The sequence below is a fragment of the Bos grunniens genome, chromosome 5 (genome assembly GCF_055505025.1).
Source record: "Bos grunniens cultivar Pamir isolate PY7600 chromosome 5, Bosgru_T2T1.0, whole genome shotgun sequence".
NCBI classification, from domain to species: Eukaryota; Metazoa; Chordata; class Mammalia; order Artiodactyla; family Bovidae; genus Bos; species Bos grunniens.
Window position 1 is genome coordinate 21081769 of NC_141169.1, and position 21569 is coordinate 21103337.

Here is a 21569-nt window from a genome sequence, read left to right on the forward strand (position 1 = left end):
AAAAGTGAAACAGGAGAGTGAAAAAGCTGGCTTAAAACTCAGCATTCAAAAAACTAAGATCATGGCATCTGGTCCCATCACTTCATGGCAAATAGATGGAGAAACAATGGAAACAGTGAGAGACTTTATTTTTGGGGGGCTCCAAAATCACTGCAGATTTTGACTGCAGTCATGAGATTAAAAGACGCTTGCTCCTTGAAAGAAAAGTTATGACCAACCTAGACAGCATATCAAAAAGCAGAGACATTTCCCAACAAAGTCCATCTAGTCAAAGCTATGGTTTTTCCAGTAGTCATGTATGTATGTGAGAGTTTGACTGTAAAGAAAGCAGAGTGCCAGAAAATTGATGCTTTTGAACTGTGGTGTTGGAGAAGACTCTTGAGAGTCCCTTGGACTGCAAGAAGATCAAACCAGTCAATCGTAAAGGAAAGTAGTCCTGAATAGTCATTGTAAGGACTGATGCTGAACCTCCAGTACATTGGCCACCTGATGGGAAGAACCAATTCATTTGAAAAGACACTGATGCTGGGAAGGATTGAAGGCAGAAGGAGAAGGGGATGACAGATGATGAGATGATTGGATGGCATCACCAACTCAATGGACATGAGTTTGAGCAATCTTTGGGAGTTGCTGATGAACAGGGAAGCCTGGAGTGATGCAGTCCATAGGGTTGCAAAGAATTGAACACGACTGAGTGACTGAATGGAACTGAACTGATAAATAAAAAGCTGAATTTCTCTTTTTTATTCCCCCTCGATACCCCCAAAGTAACTTGAGTTCATTTATATTCCTTTTTGTTTAGAAAAACATTCATCCAAATGTATACATCTTCATTTTTTCTTTGGTTTGCTTTTTTAAAACTAATGCAGAAATGTTTTGTATGCTACTCTTCAATTTCACCCCAGGGCCACAAAAGGATTTAATTCATTCTCTCTCTTTCTTTTGTTTTTTTAGTATTCTAAATATTAATTTCATTTTTTTTAATTATGAAAGTATGATAACATTTATAGGTGATTGGGAAAATACAGAAGAAAGTTATGTACAGATCCTCTCTCTATTACAATTATTTAAGTAGATAAATTAATATTTTTAGTTGGAATTTCAATATCAAACTCTCAAAAATTAATAGAATGAATAGACAGAAAAGTAGAAGGATGTAGTAGATCTGAAAAGCATTGCAAGTCAATTCAACATAATTAATATTCATAAAATTTTCATACAGCAATAGGATACAAATTCTATTCAAGTTACTATAGACTGTAAACCAGCAGACCTGAGACCTATCTAGGGACATAAAACAATGTGCAAAGATTTCAGGGTATAAATTCCTGAAATCATACAGAGTTTGTTCTCTTATCACTGTGGAGTTATGTTAAAAATCAATATAAAAAATATTTGAAAATAATCTTTCATGTGTCACGTGACATTTATCAAGAGGAATTTTTGACTTAGCCATTGAAAGTCTCAACAAATTTAAAAGAGTGAAAAAAACACAGAGGGTTATTGCAGAGAAAAAGGCATTTAAATGAGAAATTAATATCAAATATACTTTAAAAACCCCATGCATTTGGAAATTAAATGCCCACTTTTAAATGACAGGTGTGTCTAAGATGCCATTACAAAGAATATTAGAAAATATTTGTAACAGAATAGAAATGAAAGGAGAATTTATCAGAATTTATTGCATGGCACTGAAGCTGCACAATGTAATTATATATAGTGTGGCATCTTCAATAAGGTGTGAAAACAGAAAACAGACACTAGCATAAATTTTTGTGAAATTTTGGACAAAATTTGTATGTTAGTTAATAGCACTCTATCACATGTTAACTTCCTGTTTTTAACAGCATAGTATTTCTTTATAGTTTTATAATTGGATTAGAACTTTCAAGCCTCATTCAATTTTTTTGAATTACTAAAATAATAAGCTTTCTAGACTTTTAGCAATAATACTAGATGCCAGAATAAATGGAACTATATCAAAGTTTTGAATAAATGTAAATTAGAAATCTAGCATTCTATTTATATTTAAGTCAAACAAGTGGAACCAAAATGTCATAAACACTTTTGCTAAGCAAAAACTTCTAAGTTTTCTAAAATATACATTATATTATACATACTATTTATATGTGTGTGTGTGTCTATACAAAAGCTTCAGGCAACTTCCCAGAAAAAGAATTCAGAATGAACATAGTGAACATGATCCAGGATCTCAGTAAAAGAATGGAGACAATGTAAGAAATGTTTACCAAAGACATAGAAAATTTAAAGAACATATTCCTAAGTATTTTATTCTTTCCGTTGCAATGGTGAATGGAATTGTTTCCTTAATTTCTCTTTCTGTTTTCTCATTATTAGTGTATAGGAATGCAAGGGATTTCTGTGTGTTGATTTTATATCCTGCAACTTTACTATAGTCATTGATTATTTCTAGTAATTTTCTGGTGGAATCTTTAGGGTTTTCTATGTAGAGGATCATGTCATCTGCAAACAGTGAGAGTTTTACTTCTTCTTTTCCAATTTGGATTCCTTTTATTTCTTTTTCTGCTCTGATTGCTGTGGCCAAAACTTCCAAAACTATGTTGAATAGTAATGGTGAAAGTGAGCACTCTTGTCCTGTTCCTGACTTTAGAGGAAATGCTTTCAATTTTTCACCATTGAGGATAATGTTTGCTGTGGGTTTGTAATATATAGCTTTTATTATGTTGAGGTATGTTCCTTCTATTCCTGATTTCTGGAGAGTTTTTATCATAAATGGGTGTTGGATTTTGTCAAAGGCTTTCTCTGCATCTATTGAGATAATCATATGGTTTTTATTTTTCAATTTGTTAATGTGGTGTATTACATTGATTGATTTGCGGATATTGAAGAATCCTTGCATCCCTGGGATAAAGCCCACTTGGTCATGGTGTATGATCTTTTTAATGTGTTGCTGGATTCTGATTGCTAGAATTTTGTTAAGGATTTTTGCATCTATGTTCATCAGTGATATTGGCCTGTAGTTTTCTTTTTTTGTGGCATCTTTGTCAGGTTTTGGTATTAGGGTGATGGTGGCCTCATAGAATGAGTTTGGAAGTTTACTTTCCTCTGCAATTTTCTGGAAGAGTTTGAGCAGGATAGGTGTGAGCTCTTCTCTAAATTTTTGGTAGAATTCAGCGGTGAAGCCGTCTGGACCGGGGCTTTTGTTTGCTGGAAGATTTTTGATTACAGTTTCAATTTCCATGCTTGTGATGGGTCTGTTAAGATTTTCTATTTCTTCCTGGTCCAATTTTGGAAAGTTGTACTTTTCTAAGAATTTGTCCATTTCTTCCACATTGTCCATTTTATTGGCATATAATTGTTGATAGTAGTCTCTTATGATCCTTTGTATTTCTGTGTTGTCTGTTGTGATCTCTCCATTTTCGTTTCTAATTTTGTTGATTTGATTTTTCTCCCTTTGTTTCTTGATGAGTCTGGCTAATGGTTTGTCAATTTTATTTATCCTTTCAAAGAACCAGCTTTTGGTTTTGTTGATTTTTGCTATGGTCTCTTTTGTTTCTTTTGCATTTATTTCTGCTCTAATTTTTAAGATTTCTTTCCTTCTACTAACCCTGGGGTTCTTCATTTCTTCCTTTTCTAGTTGCTTTAGGTGTAGAGTTAGGTTATTTATTTGACTTTTTTCTTGTTTCTTGAGGTGTGCCTGTATTGCTATGAACTTTCCCCTTAGGACTGCTTTTACCGTGTCCCACAGGTTTTGGGTTGTTGTGTTTTCATTTTCGTTCGTTTCTATGCAAATTTTGATTTCTTTTTTGATTTCTTCTGTGATTTGTTGGTTATTCAGCAGTGTGTTGTTCAGAGCTCAACAATACACTACCAAGAATCAATAACAGAATAATTGAGGCAGAAGAATGGACAAGTGACCTGGAAGACAGAATGGTGGAAGTCATTGCCACAAAACAGAATATAGAAAAAAGACAGAAAAACAGATGAAGACAGCCTAAGAGACCTCTGGGACAGAATTAAATGCACCAACATTTGCATTGTAGGGGTCCTAGAAGGAGCAGTGAGAGAGAGAGGATCCAAGAAAAATATTTGAAGAGATAATAGCTGAAAAATTCCCTAACATGGGATAGGAAATTGTCAACCAAGTCCAGGAAGCCCAGCAAGCCCCAAGGGTAGGATAAACCTAAAGAGGAACACACCAAGACACATGGGAATCAAACTGGCAAAAACTAAAGACAAACATAAAATATTAAAAGCAACAAGGGAAAAAACGACAAATAACATATAAGGGAACTCTCATAAGATTATCCAGAGAAGGCAATGGCACCGCACTCCAGTACTCTTGCCTGGGAAATCCCATGGACGGAGGAGCCTAGTAGGCTGCAGTCCATGGGGTCGCTAAGAGTCGGACACAACTGAGGGACTTCACTTTCATGTTTCACTTTCGTGCATTGGAGAAGCAAATGGCAACCTAGTCCAGTGTGTTCCTGCCTGGAGAATCCCAGGGACGGGGAAGCCTGGTGAGCTGCCATCTATGGGGTGGCACAGAGTCTGACACAACTGAAGCGACTTAGCAGTAGCAGCAGCAGCATAAGGTTATCAGCTAATTTCTCAACAGAAACTCTACAAACCAGAAGGAAATGGCATGATATTTAAAATGATGCAAGGGAAGAACCTACAATCAAGGATACTCTACCCAGCAAGAATCGTGTTCATATTTGACAGATAAGCAAATGTTAAGAGATTCAGCACCACCAAACCAGCTTTACAACAAGTGCTAACGGACCTTCTATAGGCAGGAAACACAAGAGAAGGCAAAGATTATTTAAAAAAAAAAAAATCAAAACAGTAAAGAAGATGAAATAGGATCATGAAATGAAGGGAAAGTCACTCAGTCATGCCCGACTCTTTGCTACCCCATGGACTATACTATGGAGTTCTGCAGGCCAGAATACTGGAGTGGGTAGCCTTTCCCTTTTCCAGGAAATCTTTCCAATCCAGGGATCAAACCGAGGTCTCCCTCATTGCAGGTGGGTTCTTTACTAGCTGAGCCACAAGGGGAAGCCCAAGAAGACTGGAGTGGGTAGCCTTTCCCTTCTCCAGAGGATCTTCCCGACCTGGGAATTTAACTGGGGTCTCCTGCACTGCAGACAGATTCTTTACCAACTGAGCTATCAGGGAAGCCCCCAATTACCTTAAATGTAAATGGATTAATTGCACCAACCAAAAGACATAGACTGGTTGGTAAAATGAAAACATGTATATGTATGCACTTTCTACTTACCACATCACCCTACTTAACTCCCCAAATTATATGTAATATTTTATGTTGTTAGGTTAATCATGTTTCCATTATGGCTTGCAATTTAATAATCTTTTATTTTTTGTCTGGCTATTGACTGTGAAAACTGATAAGCATCTTTTACAATTGTGATTCAGTTCAGTTCAGTTCAGTCACTCAGTCATGTCCAACCCCAAGAACTGCAGCACTCCAGGCCTCCCTGTCCATCACCAACTCCTAGAGTTTACTCAAACTCACGTGCATTGAGTCAGTGATGCCATCCAACCATCTCATCCTTTGTCATCCCCTTCTTCTCCCAGTCTTCTCCCCTTCAATCTTTCCCAGCATCAGGGTCTTTTCAAATGAGTTGGCTCTTCCCACCAGGTGGCCAAAGTATTGGAGTTTCAGCTTCAACATCAGTCCTTCCAATGAACACTCAGGACTGATCTCCTTTAGGATAGACTGGTTGGATCTCCTTGCAGTCCAAGGGATTCTCAAGAGTCTTCTCTAACACCACAGTTCAAAAGCGTCAATTCTTTGGTGCTCAGCTTTATAGTCCAACTCTCACATCCATACATGACTACTGGAAAAACCGTAGCCTTGACTAGATGGACCTTTGTTGGCAAAGTAACATCTCTGCTTTTTAATATGCTGTCTATGTTGGTCATAACTTTCCTTCCAAGGAGTAAGCGTCTTTCAATTTCATGGGTGCAATCACCATCTGCAGTGATTTTGGAGCCCCCCAAAATAAAGTCAGCCACTATTTCCACTGTTTCCCCATCTATTTCCCATGAAGTGATGGGACCAGATGCCATGATCTTAGTTTTCTGAATGTTGCGCTTAAAGCCAACTTTTTCACTCTCCTCTTTCACTTTCATCAAGACGCTCTTTAGTTCCTCTTCACTTTCTGCCATAAGGGTGGTGTCATCTGCATATCTGAGTTTATTGAAATTTCTCCAGGCAGTCTTGATTCCAGCTTATGCTTCATCCAGCCCAGCATTTCTCATGATGTACTATTGTGAGATGTACTATTGTGATGTACTATTGTGATTATGTAATTATTATTCATTTTAATTCCATTAAATCATGACTGGTCAATAGAAAATAATAGATTTTTATATCACTAAAACTACCATTTAGTAGAAAAAACCTGCAATCACTTTTTAAAATTCATTTGCACATTAGAATTGTCTTGGAATTTTCTGAATAATACAAATGCCTAGGTTTTCCTTTTTTTCTCAAAACTCCAGATGTGATTCTAAATTCATGTTATTCTAAATTCATGTTAACTTTAACATGTTAAAGTCATGTTAAAACATGACTGAATTATATGATGATCTTTTATCTAGTTTGTTTCACATTTTCTATTTCATATTCAATGCTCCCATTTCATTTAGTTTATGGTTTCCAGTTTCACCATCTCTTTTTTTGTTGTTCTTTCTGAAGCCTTTATTAAATGTAGTAATTTAGCTTTCTTAGCTATATAATATTCCATTTATATACTTTTCTGAATTTAATTAACCAAATCTCTACTCATGGGCATTCTATTTGAGTATATATCTTAAATAAATATACATTATACATCAACAAATAATAGAAAATCAAACACAGGCACTTAGTAATAATCATGAACTAAAAAGAATTATGATTTATTTATTATGGACTCATATCTTTAAGGTTATATTAAACACAGAATTCAATATGATTTTATGACATGAAAAAACTTATCAGTTTATGTATTCTGTGCATTGTATCTCCCCAAAATAAAACATCTTGAAAGAATCTGAAGAAATACGTTGGTGGCAAGAAGTTGTTGACATAGACAAAGCTGTGATTTCCTAAGTGATATCAATGATAAAATTGTGACAAGCTGATTAGGGGAAAAAAGTATTGATTACACCTCTGGAACATAGCTTGGATTTCCCATCACTAAAAGAGTTTGAGTTGGGGCATCAATAAGTAAGTAAATCCCCTAATTAATAAGTGACATTCTGAGGTGTCTTGGTCATTCCTGTTGCATTACCTCATAGTATATTTTAGCTGTAGTTAAAAATCCTAAAGTACTCCTCAACTTGTGTTCCTCTCTCTGAGGAAAACAAGAAGTATTTCTAAGGTGTAAGGAATAGAAAATCAAACAACCAGGCACCCGTATTAACAAAGAAACACAGGCACGCATATTAACGAAGAAATTAAAAGGAACTCCATTGCCATGAGTAGGGGGAAGAATGAGGCAGTTGGGGTAATAATCTTTCCTTTCCTCTCCTTATTTTTTTTTATTCCTTTTTTTTTTCTTTGCCTTACTCATTTGCTTGTGCTGGTGCACTTTGCTTTTTCTATTGTTTTTTGTTTTCTCTTCCTGATCTTGCCTTGTCCTGCTTATGTTAACTTCTATACAGGAGAATTTACACACACATCTCACTATTTCTCTTGTTACGTGGTGTGGGCGAGTAGCTGACTCCAGAGGCGAGGTAAATTAAATTAGCAAGTGAACTGTCTGCTCTCAGGCAGGATGAGTTTCTGGGAAAGTCTTCTAGGTGTCTGACCTGTGCACATTTTCCTCAGTTGCGCCATTCACACACTCACCCTGAGACCATGCAATCTTAAGCTAACATTTCCCTTTGGAAACCATACATTTCCGTTCACAACATTCATCCATCAATCACAGTTCTTTTCCTTCTAAGATGCATGACAGTCCAAAAACTGTTTTGTCATGAGTCTGTCATTGCTCTTAGAATGCCATTGGTTATATTTGAGGAAAGCATTTCAAATCAAATCATGGAATAGCTCACATAAAATAGCAGCTGTTTTTGAATCACTTCACAATACTATGTAAATAAAACAGTTCTGGCAGCTGGAAGAACAAAACGGTCTTTGATAACACTCTAATTATTTATTATGACTGCTTTGATGTAGCATTTATCTGAACACAAGACATATTTTTAAAAGCTAGAAGGAAATTAAAAGTAAACAAAAGAATTGCACTCCTGACCAACTTCTTTGCTTCAGGGTTATTATATTGGGCAGCTGCTAGGTTTCTTTTTTTTTTCATATTCTTTAAATTTTGTGGTTCTGGCTTCTCTATCAGATATGCACAAAATTACTAGAATGTTTAAAATAGCAAGACATAGGAAAAATATCATTTTTTTAGTTGAATTAAAATCAAACATTCATAACCAAATATGTATTAATTGTGAAATTAACCTCTAATCCTCATTTCTTTTTTTTTTTTTTGGTTTTTCCTCAAGCACTATCTTTTGTTTAGTGTATTTAAGTGTATTTTTAATATTGGGATGTGAAGGGAAAAATAAGATATTAATAAGATCTTAGTAATGGAAGAAATGTGCTCAAACATTTGATACTTTTTTAATGAAATTCTTACAAGGGAAAACGCAAAATGTAGGAACAAGGTCTCACTTATTTTACTACTTAACAGAGAAAACACATATATATACTCAAAGAAATGACTGATTAAAGAAGAAACGTGTTTCTGATAATGGCTTGAGATGATATATGCCTAATATGTTTTGTTTCATATTAATGTATATGGCTGAAAATGGGAATTCCTTAAGATCTGGTAATCATCCTCATTTCCACACTTAGTTTCAAGTTACTTATTGAATGGGTTTCCTGGACATTTGGACATCTCAGAGAAATGTAAAGTGCCTCTCCCCTTGTTGAGTGAAATAGGTACTAAAGAGAGAGGGAGCTCTTCATATGTCTACATTAAGCAAAGCATGGGGACTAGAGAATGAAATTGTTTTAAAGAACTCTAGAGTTGTTGTATTTGTTACAGACGGGCAAACCAAGAGGAGAAATTGCGGTTTCTTGAAGGTAAATGGAATTGATTGTGGAAGTGGATTCCTGGATCAGAGTCACATGACTAGATGTTCTGTTGAATGATCCAGGACACAAAAGGAATGTGGAGGAGAAATGCACACTGGTAATTACAAGAGATGGGAACATACAATCCAAAGTGTGCTTCACACTGTTCCCTGAACTCCTCTTGTGGGCTTTTAAGTATTTTATTATTGCTTTTTATGTCAGCATTTCCCTCTCCCCTATTTTTCTCTTATTTTCTCTTGTGTCTGGAATACATGTCTCCTAATCTTGAGGTGCAAAGTGTTGAGACTTCTTGTCACTGTTGGGCTTTTGGACCTAATGGTTTTTAACCGGGGTGGGGTGGGGGGGGGCTGTCCTGTGCCTTGTACAGTGTGTAGCCGCACCCCTAGCCTCTACCTACTAGAAACCAGTGGTAACCCCTTCCTTCCAAGCGGTGGCAACCTAAAATATTTCCAAACATTGCTAAATGGTCCCTGTGATTTGGGGAAAAATCAACCATTGTTTTGTATATTTACTGCCTTTTGCATTGATCTGTAGTTAATATATGCTGACTGCAACTGAATCCTGTACATATTACTGACCCCTCCCAAGTTAGTTGCTGCTGCTGCTGCTGCTAAGTCGCTTCAGTCGTGTCTGACTCTGTGCGACCCCATAGACCGCAGCCCACCAGGCTCCCCCGTCCCTGGGATTCTCCAGGCAAGAACACTGGAGTGGGTTGCCATTTCCTTCTCCAATGCATGAAAGTGAAAAGTGAAAGGGAAGTCGCTCAGTCATGTCCGACCCTCAGCGACCCCATGGACTGCAGCCTACCAGGCTCCTCCATCCATGGGATTTTCCAGGCAAGAGTACTGGAGTGGGATGCCATAGGTGTGCAAAAAAGAATTAACGTATGTGCCGGGGTCCAGCCCCGGTGGATCCAGGGAATTCGAAGCGGGGACGGCGTCGGCGAGGATCAGGAAACAACTGCTTAATTAAACGTTAATTAAGGATATAAAGAGTAATAGAATAAGGATAGCTCAGTAGGAAAATTCAGTGAAGAAAAGAGGCTGAAATAAGGATAGCTCAGTGGGAAATTCAGTGGAGAAAAGAGGCTGAATAATTCAGCCAGAAGGTGAGAGAAAGAATGACATGGGGAGACCAAGTTTCGGTGAACAAGGCCCGCACTTTATTTTCCAAAGTAGTTTTTATACCTTAAGTTATGCATAGAGGATAATGGGGGAAGGGGTAGAGTCATGCAGCAAGCCAGGCTTTCTTCCTGCAAACTTATCATATGCAAAAGCTTAGGTGATGGCCCGGAGGCCTGTTAACATTTTAAGACCCTTTCTTCAGAAAACTTATTTTTCTCTAAAGGTGATTGGTCAGGAGCCACCCTCCGAAAGCATTAGATAAAGTTGGATTCCTACAGAGCAAAGGTGTGGTGGGCTATAACAAGAAAAAGAATTAACTCAAGAGTCCCAGGTTACAAACATTAAAGCTACTACTTACACCAATTATATTAATCAATACACTGCCAGGGACACAGCAGGTAAGGGATATGGAAACTTAGCAGCAAACACTGGCCCAACAAGTGAAAATCCCTTCACCAATACAATTTCTAATCAATCTTTTAACTGCTCAAAGGAATCTGTATTTAGACAGTTTAGAACATCTCAGGCCTCTCACAGTTGGGAGGCTTTGAGCAATCACATGTGGCCGAAAAAACCTATTCAGGCAGGCTAGAGGACTTCCAAAGGAGTTTGTAGGTTGAAACACTGTCACACCCAGGAATTATTAACTGGAGCTGTAAGCTAACTCTTTTTTCAGAGAGGTAGTGGGGGACAGCCCCCCGTAAAGTCAGAGGTGTAAGTGAAAGCACAAAGCAGAAAGTAGGCAGACTCTGGTTTTGGGGGTAAATGCTCGAGAATTTCCAGGGGGACTCCTGAGGCTCGATCCCGCCTTTGCGTATGCTGAGCCTCCTTCCTCATGACCTTTGTCATGGGTGGAGCTCCTCACGCTGGCTCCCGGCAGTGATAGAATTCCAGTTGAGCTATTCCAGATCCTGAAAGATGATGCTGTGGAAAGTGCTGCACTCAATATGCAATATGCAATATGCACTCAATATGCAATATGCCGGCTCCAGGCACATATGTAAAACTTTCTTCTAGTATTGGAGTAGATTACTATTAGGTATCTTTGCATATGTTTATCTTTAGTTTCTTAAAGGAAAATAATTAGTGAAAATGAGAGACGTTTACTGATAGCTTTTTATGTATCCAGCTCTGTTCTACATGCTTTCATGTGTATTCCTTCAATGCTTTTAACAACCTATGTATCAAACCATTACTATCTTACATTCCCTATCCTTCATTCTTTCAGCAGCCAGTACTAGATTTTATTTTGTTTGTTACTGAATGGAAATTTACTGCTCAACTAATGGGTATGGGGCTCTATACCTGGAAATCCTCTCCCACAACTTGTGTGTGTGTGTGTGTGTGTGTAGTTTCTTTTCTCACCACCTTTTCTTTTTTCCTGAAGGAATGGTAGCATTTACCAGCACCCTTATAAATGCATGACAAGCTAATTGTAAACTATTTTTAGATTTTTGGAAAGAAAATCACTTATCAAGAACACGTCATTCTTGTGTCTTTGTCCAAATTGAGAAAGTTCTTCATTGGCAATAAAAAAGTTCCTGCAAGCTTGAGTAGTTATAATATCCTCTCCAATTGCTTTCTTCTGTCACATCAAATCAAATTCACTGCTTTTTCAATTATCCTTATTTTCCAAAATAGGCATCTCATAACTTTGAAATGAAAAATAAGGCACAAGTTTACAGATGTGCAGAGACTGTAGCCAGGATGTTAGAACTTAAAACTGCCACATGGAGTGAGAGTAAAGTTGAAGCGTAAAGGGTGAACCCAGCTCAGACTATTGCCAGGAGACCTGATAGAGCCAGATCTGCTGCTGCCTTGAATCCCTCCCTCATCTGCAGTTGGCTTAGAGGTCACAGAGAGATAAAAGAAGTAGCAGCTATGCAGGGAGAGTGGGTGGCTCATAAACAAAGTCAGCACTTTGGTCACTTTATCAGTGTTGTGGGACAGGGCAGTAAGCTGTGCAGTGTTTAAATAGATCCTAGTTGGGTTGCCTTGACATTTGCCTAGAAGATACCCCCTTGGGACCTGGAGGATATGTCCTCCCTTAGCAAGATCGACCAAAATGTTCTTTCCAAAACATATGCCTCACTGCACTGATCTTACACATGTTTTGAATTATGCTTATTCAGGTGAGAGGGAGCAGATATATCTATGACCTAAGAAGTGAAACTTATCTCCCCAAACTTGCTTATGAAAAAATACTTATGTCTATGTCTGTACAACTTCAGATATATACAGTTATCTGGGTTCCAGCCCAGACCTACAGAATCACAATTTTCAGGGGAGTGGCTTAGTAAAACAATTACAAGCAAATAAACAATATTATTTATTAATCAGGTACCATTGATGATTCCTATAATACTTTTTAAAAATATTAGTGGAAGGATAATGGTATTAAAATATTTTGAATTGCTTTAGAACTCTTACCTACTCATTATTGAAGGCTAACTCAGAGGTTAGCCTTGCTATCCATTAATGTTATAAAAAGACTATACTGTTACATGCATTATATATAAATGCAATATATGCTATATATTATATATAGTCTATTAAACAGGGATATAATATACATATTATACACTATTAGATATTAACATATATGTTAAAGAGAGGAAAAAGTGGTAGATTTCAGCTATAACATAATCATAATGTTTTGATCACAAGAAATAATTGGAGAGTGAAAGAGCCTTTGAGCACAGATCTTGATCAGGCAGGATTATCTTCAAATTCTGTTCTTTTCATGTACAGACAAGTTAAAATTGTTTTTGCTGTTATTCCTCTATTATTTTATCTTGGCCGAAGAAGATAATAATGAAGTGTTTTAGTAATGAATGTTCACATCTGATATCATGACAACTAGAATAGTTGAATAACCTCCATACTCTGCAACATCTTCTAGCAAAGAGAGAGAAGGAAGAATGAAAGAAAGGGAAAGTAAAGATAAAAATGCTGCCTTAGGATGCTAGGACATGACACAAAAGAACAAAATACAAACAGAAAACCAACAGAATCTTTGGCAAAGGAAATGACCAGGAAATTCACAAAAGGGACCAATGGGCAACAGAGTTGTGAAGACATGCTCAAACTCAGGAGAAATGAGGGAAATATAAATCAAACAATAATGACATAGTATTTCATATCCAGCTGCCTGGTAAAAACTTATAAATCTGACTTCTGGTGGGATTTTATTTTATATAATCACTTTGGAGAACAATTTGCAGTATCTAAGAAAGTTCTAATAAAGTTCCAATCCCAAAGAAAGGCAATGCCAGAGAATGCTCAAACTACCACACAATTGCACTCATCTCACACACTAGCAAAGTAATGCTCAAAATTCTCCAAGCCAGGCTTCAACAGTATATGAACCATGAACTTTCAGATGTTCAAGCTGGATTTAGAAAAGGCAGAGGAAGCAGAGGTCAAATTGCCAACATTCGTTGGATCATCAAAAAAGTAAGAGAGTTCCAGAAAAATATCTACTTCTCCTTTACCGACTATGCCAAAGACTTTGACTGTGTGGATCACAACAAACTGAGGAAAATTCTTCAAAAGATGGGAATACCAAGCCACTTGACCTGCCTCCTGAGAAATCTGTATGCAGGTCAAGAAGCAATAGTTAGAACTGGACATGGAAAAACAGACTGGTTCCAAATCAGGAAAGGAGTACGTCAAGGCTGTAAATTTTCACCCTGCTTATTTCAATTATATGCAGAGTATATCATGAGAAATGCCGGACTGGATGAAGCACAAGCTATAATCAAGATTGCCAGGAGAAATATCAATAATCTCAGATATGCAGGTGACACCACCCTTATGGAAAAAAGCGAAGAAGAACTAAACAGCCTCTTGATGAAAGTGAAAGAAGAGAGTGAAAAAGTTGGCTTATAACAGCATTCAGAAAACTGAGGTCATGGAACTTGGTCCCATTACTTCATGGCAAATAGATGCGGAAACAATGGAAAAAGTGAGAGACTTCATTTTCTGGGGCTCCAAAATCACGGTAGATGGTGACTGCAGCCATGAAATTAAAAGACACTTGCTCCTTGGAAGAAAGTTATGAGCAATCTAGATAACTTATTAAAAAGCACAGACATTACTTTGCAAACAAAGGGCCATCTAGTCAAAGATGCGTTTTTTCCGGTAGTCATGTATGGATGTGAGAGTTGGACTATAAAGAAAGCTGAACGCCGAAGAATTGGTGCTTTTGAACTATGGTGTTGGAGAAGACTCTTGAGAGTCTCTTGGACTGCAAGGAGATCCAACCAGTCCATCCTGAAGGAAATCAGTCCTGAATATTCATTGGAAGGACTGATGCTGAAGCTGAAACTCCAATAATTTGGTCACCTGATGTGAAAATGTGACTCATTTGAAAAGACCCTCATGCTGCAAAATATTGAAGGCAGGAGGAGAAGGGGATGACAGAGGATGACATGGTTGGATGGCATCACCGACTCAATGGACATGAGTTTGAGTAAACTTCAGGAGTTGGTGATGGACAGGGAGGTCTGGCGTGCTGCAGTCCATGGGGTCGCAAGTAGTTGGACACGACTGAGCGACTGAGCTGAACTGAATAAAGTTTTTGAAAGAGTGCATGTTCTCAACAATTACACTCCTTTTTATATACCCTAAAACAGTGTTTCTCAAACTCTTTTGTGAGTTTGGATATCTTTCCAATGGAGCTGTTTTTCCAATGGAGAAATGCAGGTTCTGTTTATAAGGCCTGGAGTGTGGCCTGAGAACAAGCGCCCCGTTGATGCCAATGCTGCTAACCCATAGCAAGATTTAGAGAAACTCTTGCTGTGTGAAGGTGGGAATTGTACAGTATTTATCATAATATTAATTCTAATAGCAAGACACTGAATTATGCTTATACATATTTAGTAAAAGTTTGAGAACCTGTGCTGGGATGAGATCCTCCAACTTCACGACAATGGTTTCTTCAGAGAATAAGAGAAAATAATTAGATAAGGAGGGATATGCAGGAGGCTAAAACTGTGTTTTATCTATGTTTGTGTATGAACTATTAGCTGCGTAGTAGGTATGTGGGTTTTTGACATGTGGGTTTTTATTACCATTTTTGCATGCTTTAGGATAATATCTAACTTTTCAAAAGCAGAAAGAGCCTAATCCTTCCTAAACAGTGGCAGACTGGTATTTTTTAAAAACAATGTTAGTTCTTTAAATGTATAGTCCATTTTTCAGCTATTTTATATAACCCCATTTTAACCATGTGATAGGCAGATAATGATATCTTTTTCAAGTTCTTTACAAATTAAGAATCTGAAGGTCTTGCCCAAGTTCACAGAGCAAAGAAGCTGAGTCAAGATTTTAATCCAAGTCTACTTATCTAGAGTTTGATTACATTACTCTACATGTTTTTCCTATAAATGTTTACCTTCTAACTAACAATAAATATTGCAGGATCAATCAATTACAGAATATACCCATTAGATAAACATGTTTTCAAGCAAAGAAACATGAAACTTCATAAACCAACTTCTCTCTTCCTACTGTCTCATACATGGTAGGTCGAGTCACAAGATTCATCATGAGTGAGAAATTGTATAGCCCTGCTTAGGACACAAATTGGTAACTAAGTCATCAAAAAAGTGGCCAAAAATGAAAATGTTATAGCTTACTTTCATGACACGAAGGCTAATATACCTTATTTTTGGTCTTCGGGATCCTAAAATGTGTTTTGATATCAGTATTAGTTTTTTGTTTTTGTTTTTTGTTTTCATTTAAGAGGTGCTGTAATATAATAGTGAGGACTACAGAATATGCCATCCTGATCTTGGCTCCACAATCCAGCTTTAGCATTTTCTGGCTGCATGGTCTTTAGCAAATCGTCCATTTGAATCGTAGTATCTATCTTAGTAATGTGATAGATGTGTGTGCAAAATGGCTAACACTCAATAAACATTCAGGAAAAAAGTCAAAGGAACACTCTTAAGGAATAATACAATTTATAGGGACAGAGAATAATTTTAAAGTAACAAATAAAGAGTAAGACACAAAATGCTTCTCTTGCCGATATTAGTTAGGAGAGAATAAAAGCCCGAGATAGCATTGCCAAATCAACCCTAATCCAAGGTTCTTGTACAAATTATGTATAATCATGCCATATTTTCCAAAGGATGCAAAGACTTTCACCCACATTTAAATAATCATATTAACTAGATAAATCTGTATTGGGAAAGGGATTGCAGTAAGCACAAATCGAAGCTAGCAGGTGTCTAAGGCAAACTGGGAATAATTCCGGAAGACAGTTATGGGTTTTTTTTGAACCATTATCTCTTTGGACAGAATCTTATCCACTCCCTGTTAATATACTTAAGTGTTTGCAAAGGTTGTTGGAGAGAAAAAAGAATGCTTATCTTGGAGAGAATTATCTGCTGAATATTTTCACTGTAAATCTATTTAAAATGTATTTGTCTAAGTGGGTACTAAGTGAGGTTAAGGTGATAGAAAGTCTTTGTCCTCTTTCATTTCTTAGCCATTAAAATTTGGCAAAACTAATACAATTATGTAAAGTTTAAAAATAAAATAAAATAAAAAAAAAACAAAAAAATAAAAATAATTACAAAAATAAATACACAAATAAAACAGTAATGCAGCTGGAAGCAGAGAGATTAAGTTATGAGCCCTCCACCTGGAAAATTTTCAAAATTGTTGAATAACAAAAATCTCTCATGAACAAAAGTCCTTTTTCTTTTTCTTTTCTTCCACACAGTCCATGCTCATGAGAACCCTCCGAACCTGACTCTGCTAGTGCAATGCTACATAAAACTAAACACAAATGGGAAATCTAACCCAGCATTCTCTAACTCATGGGAAAAATACAATCAGTCCTGTTCCGTCACTCAGTCATGTCTGACTCTTTGCGACCCCATGAACCGCAGCATGCCAGGCCTCCCTGTCCATCACCAGCTCCTGGAGTTTACACAAACTCATGTCCATTGAGTCAGTGATGCCATCTATTCATCTCATCCTCTATCATCCCCTTCTCCTCCTGCCTTCAATTTTTCCCAATATCAGGGTCTTTTCAAATGAGTCAGCTTTTCACATCAGGTGGCCAAAGTATTGGAGTTTCAGCTTCAACATCACACCTTCCAATGAACAACCAGGACCGATCTCCTTTAAAATGGACTGGTTGGATCTCCTTGCAGTCCAAAGGACTCTCAAGAGTCTTCTCCAACACCACAGTTCAAAAGCATCAATTCTTCTGCATTCAGCTTTCTTTATAGTCCAACTCTTACATCCATATATGACTACTGAAAAACCAGAGCCTTGACTAGACAGACTTTTGTTGACAAAGTAATGTCTGTGCTTTTCAATATGCTATCTAGGTTGGTCATAACTTTCCTTCCAAGGAGTAAGCGTCTTTTAATTTCATGCCTCAATCACCATCTGCAGTGATTTTGGAGCCCCCAAAAATAAAGTCTGACACTGTTTCCATTGTTTCTCCATCTATTTGCCATGAAGTGATGGGACCGGATGCCATGATCTTAGTTTTCTGAATGTTGAGCTTTAGGCCAACTTTTTCACTCTCCTCTTTCACTTTCATCAAGAGGCTCTTTAGTTCCTCTTCACTTTCTGCCATAAAGGTGGTGTCATCTGCATATCTGAGGTTATTGATATTTCTCCCGGCAATCTTGATTCCAGCTTGTGCTTCTTCCAGCCCAGCATTTCTCATGATGTACTCTGCATAGAAGTTAAATACGCAGGGTGACAATATACAGCCTTGATGTACTCCTTTTCCTATTTGGAACCAGTCTGTTGTTCCATGTCCATTCTAACTGTTGCTTCCTGACCTGCATATAGGTTTCTCAAGAGGCAGGTCAGGTGGTCTGGTATTCCCATATCTTTCAGAATTTTCCACGGTTTATTGTGATCCACACAGTCAAAGGCTTTGACATAGTCAATAAAGCAGAAATAGATGTTTTTCTGGAACTCTCTTGCTTTTTCCATGATCCAGCAAATGTTGGCAATTTGATCTCTGGTTCCTCTGCCTTTTCTACAACCCGCTTGAACATGTGGAAGTTCACGGTTCACATATTGCCGAAGCCTGGCTTGGAGAATTTTGAGCATACTTTACTAGCATGTGAGATGAGTGCAATTGTGCAGTAGTTGAACATTCTTTGGCATTGCCTTTCTTTGGGATTGGAATGAAAACTGAAATTTTTCAGTCCTGTGGCCACTGCTGAGTTTTCCAAATTTGCTGGCATATTGAGTGCAGCACTTTCACAGCATCATCTTCCAGGATTTGAAATAGCTCAACTGGAATTCCATCACGTCCACTAGCTTTGTTCATAATGATGCTTTCTAAGGCCCAGTTGACTTCACATTCCAGGATGTCTGGCTCTAGGTGAGTGATCACACCATCGTGATTATCTGTGTCGTGAAGTTATTTTTTGTACAGTTCTTCTGTGTATTCTTGCCACCTCTTGTTGATATCTTCTGCTTCTGTTATGTCCATACCATTTCTGTCCTTTATCGAGCCCACCTTTGCATGAAATGTTCCCTTGGTATCTCTAATTTTCTTGAAGAGATCTCTAGTCTTTCCCATTCTGTTGTTTTCCTCTATTTCTTTGCATTGATTACTGAGCAAGGCTTTCTTCTCTCTCCTTGCTATTCTTTGGAACTCTGCATTCAAATGGGTATATCTTTCCTTTTCCCCTTTGCTTTTCACTTCCCGTGTTTTCACAGCTATTTGTAAGGCCTCCCCAGACAGCCATTTTGCTTTTTTGCATTTCTCTCTCTTGGGATGGTCTTGATCCCTGTCTCCTGTACAATGTCACGAACCTCTGTCCATAGTTCATCGGGCACTCTATCTATCAGATCTAGGCCCTTAAATCTATTTCTCACTTCCACTGTATAATCATAAGGGGTTTGATTTAGGTCATACCTGAATGGTCTAGTGGTTTTCCCTACTCTCTTCAATTTAAGTCTGAATTTGGCAATAAGGAGTTCATGATCTGAGCCACAGTCAGCTCCCGGTCTTGTTTTTGCTGTCTATTTAGAGTTTCCCATTAGTGGGATCTATAGGACTCAGATTGCTTTCACACATTGAGGACTTGCTTTAAATACATTTGCTAAACTCAGTCCCAGAGTTTCTGATTTGGTAGATGTAGGGTCAGGTTCAAGAACTTGCATTTCTAATTACCAGGTGATGCTAGTGCTGCTGGACCCTGTGAGAACTTTGCTTTAATATAAATACATTTACCAAGGGTGGTTTGTGACTAGTTGAAAGCTCAAACTCTCTGCTTTAAATTCTAGTGCCTCAATTTATTAGCTATTTGACACTGGCAGAGTTACCTACCTTTTTGTACTTCTGTTCCCTATGTATAAAAGGGGAGAAATGATAGTCTCTCAGAGAGAATTGTTGCAACAAATAAATGGGAGAGTAAGTGTAAGACAGAGTCTCAGTTGCTCACATCCTTGCTAACATTTGGTGTTGTTTCATTTTACTTTTTTATTATTTCATCAATCAAAGGGTATAAAAGACAATCTTACTATAATTACTGTTATATTTATTTTTTAATTTTTTAAAAATTAATTAATTTATTTTACTTTACAATATTGTATTGGTTTTGCGATACATTGACTTGAATCTGCCATGAGTGTACATGTGTTCCCCATCCTGAAACCCCCTCCCACCTCCCTCCTCATCCCTTCCCTCTGGGTCATCCCAGTGCACCAGCCCCAAGCACCCTGTATCATGTATCAAACCTGGACTGGTGATTCATTTCATATGTGATAATATACATGTTTCAATGCCATTCTCCCAAATCATCCTGCCCTCGCCCTCTCCCACAGAGTCCAAAAGACTGTTCAGTACATCTGTGTCTCTTTTGCTGTGTCGCATACAGGGTTATCATTACCATCTTTCTAAATTCCGTATATATGCGTTAGTATACTATATTGGTGTTTTTCTTTCTGGCTTACTTCACTCTGTATAATAGGCTCCAGTTTCATCCACCTCATTAGAACTGATTCAAATGTATTCTTTTTAATGACTGAGTAATACTCCATTGTGTATATGTACCACAGCTTTCTTATCCATTCAACCTTTTTAGGTAAATGTAGAAAGAGGATTTCAAGTTGTGTAATGCATGTAATTGCTTCTAAAATTAAAGTCTATATTGATGATATTAATGGCTATCTCTGGTTGAGGAAAAAGACACTCATCTTGATTAAAGAATTACTCTAATAGAAAGGATGTAGGAAGTGGGTGATATTTTTTATGACTGCTCCTACCATATATGTTTAAATATCATAGAGTTGTTTCTCATAGCATTCATAAGAAATAGGAAAGTGTCAGTACCTATTACTTATAGCAAGCAAACTTAAAAGTTGAGGGACTTGTCAAAAGATTGAATTGAGCTAGCTATTGATTGAATTGAGCTAGCTATTGACTGAATTGAGCTAGCTAAACAGCTAAGAAGTTATTCATTTCTTGAGCACCAATTTCGAACAGGAATTATATATACCTTTCCTTTTGCATGGAGGGCACTTACCCCATATATCCACCTGGCTCAGTCACTCACTTTCTTCAAGTTTTTGCTCAAGCATTTTCTTCTCATAGACTTTCTTTGACAGCACTCCATCTGTGTGTGTGTATGCATGTGTGTGTGCATTTGATAATGTACTTAATGCTCTTATACAAAATATTAGATGTTATTAGATATCAGTGTATACTTGCAAATACCATGAGAACAAACAACGTTAGGTTTTTTTTAAAAACAAATAATACATTAAATCGTCCCAGTGCATCCAGTAAAGTTAAAAAATAAAATTAAAAAAAAAACAAATAATACATTAAATCACTTTGTGTTTATTACAATATTTTCAACTTGAATATCTTTTACATGTAATAATTCTCTGGGTAAATAAGAAACCTCCAAACATTTTATATAACTTTATTCTTTTAAGAAAACCATAGGCTCCATAATATCTTTTCATCACATGGTTATATTATATTAATAAAAGGATAATAGGGTAACTATAGCAGTGATGTCTTGTCAACTAAATGACTGGTATATAAAAAAGCAAAAATTAGAAAATGAGTATAGTGATATGTGAATAAACCACTAAGGCTACATTGTATGTAAAAAGTGGTCCTGAGTAAGGACCATCTTTGGAGAGTTCTGGAGTACTCATAAATTGTATTTGCTCAAATAGTAATTAAAATAAGACTGGATAATGCTTTCTGCAATGGCTTCCGCATGAGGTCTTCTGCAAATCAACTGACATGTTTCAAGTCACTGTGGAGTATTACTAACAAGTGGGACTTAGGAAAACTTGTTATTTTTGTTATGCATCTCACAGGTACT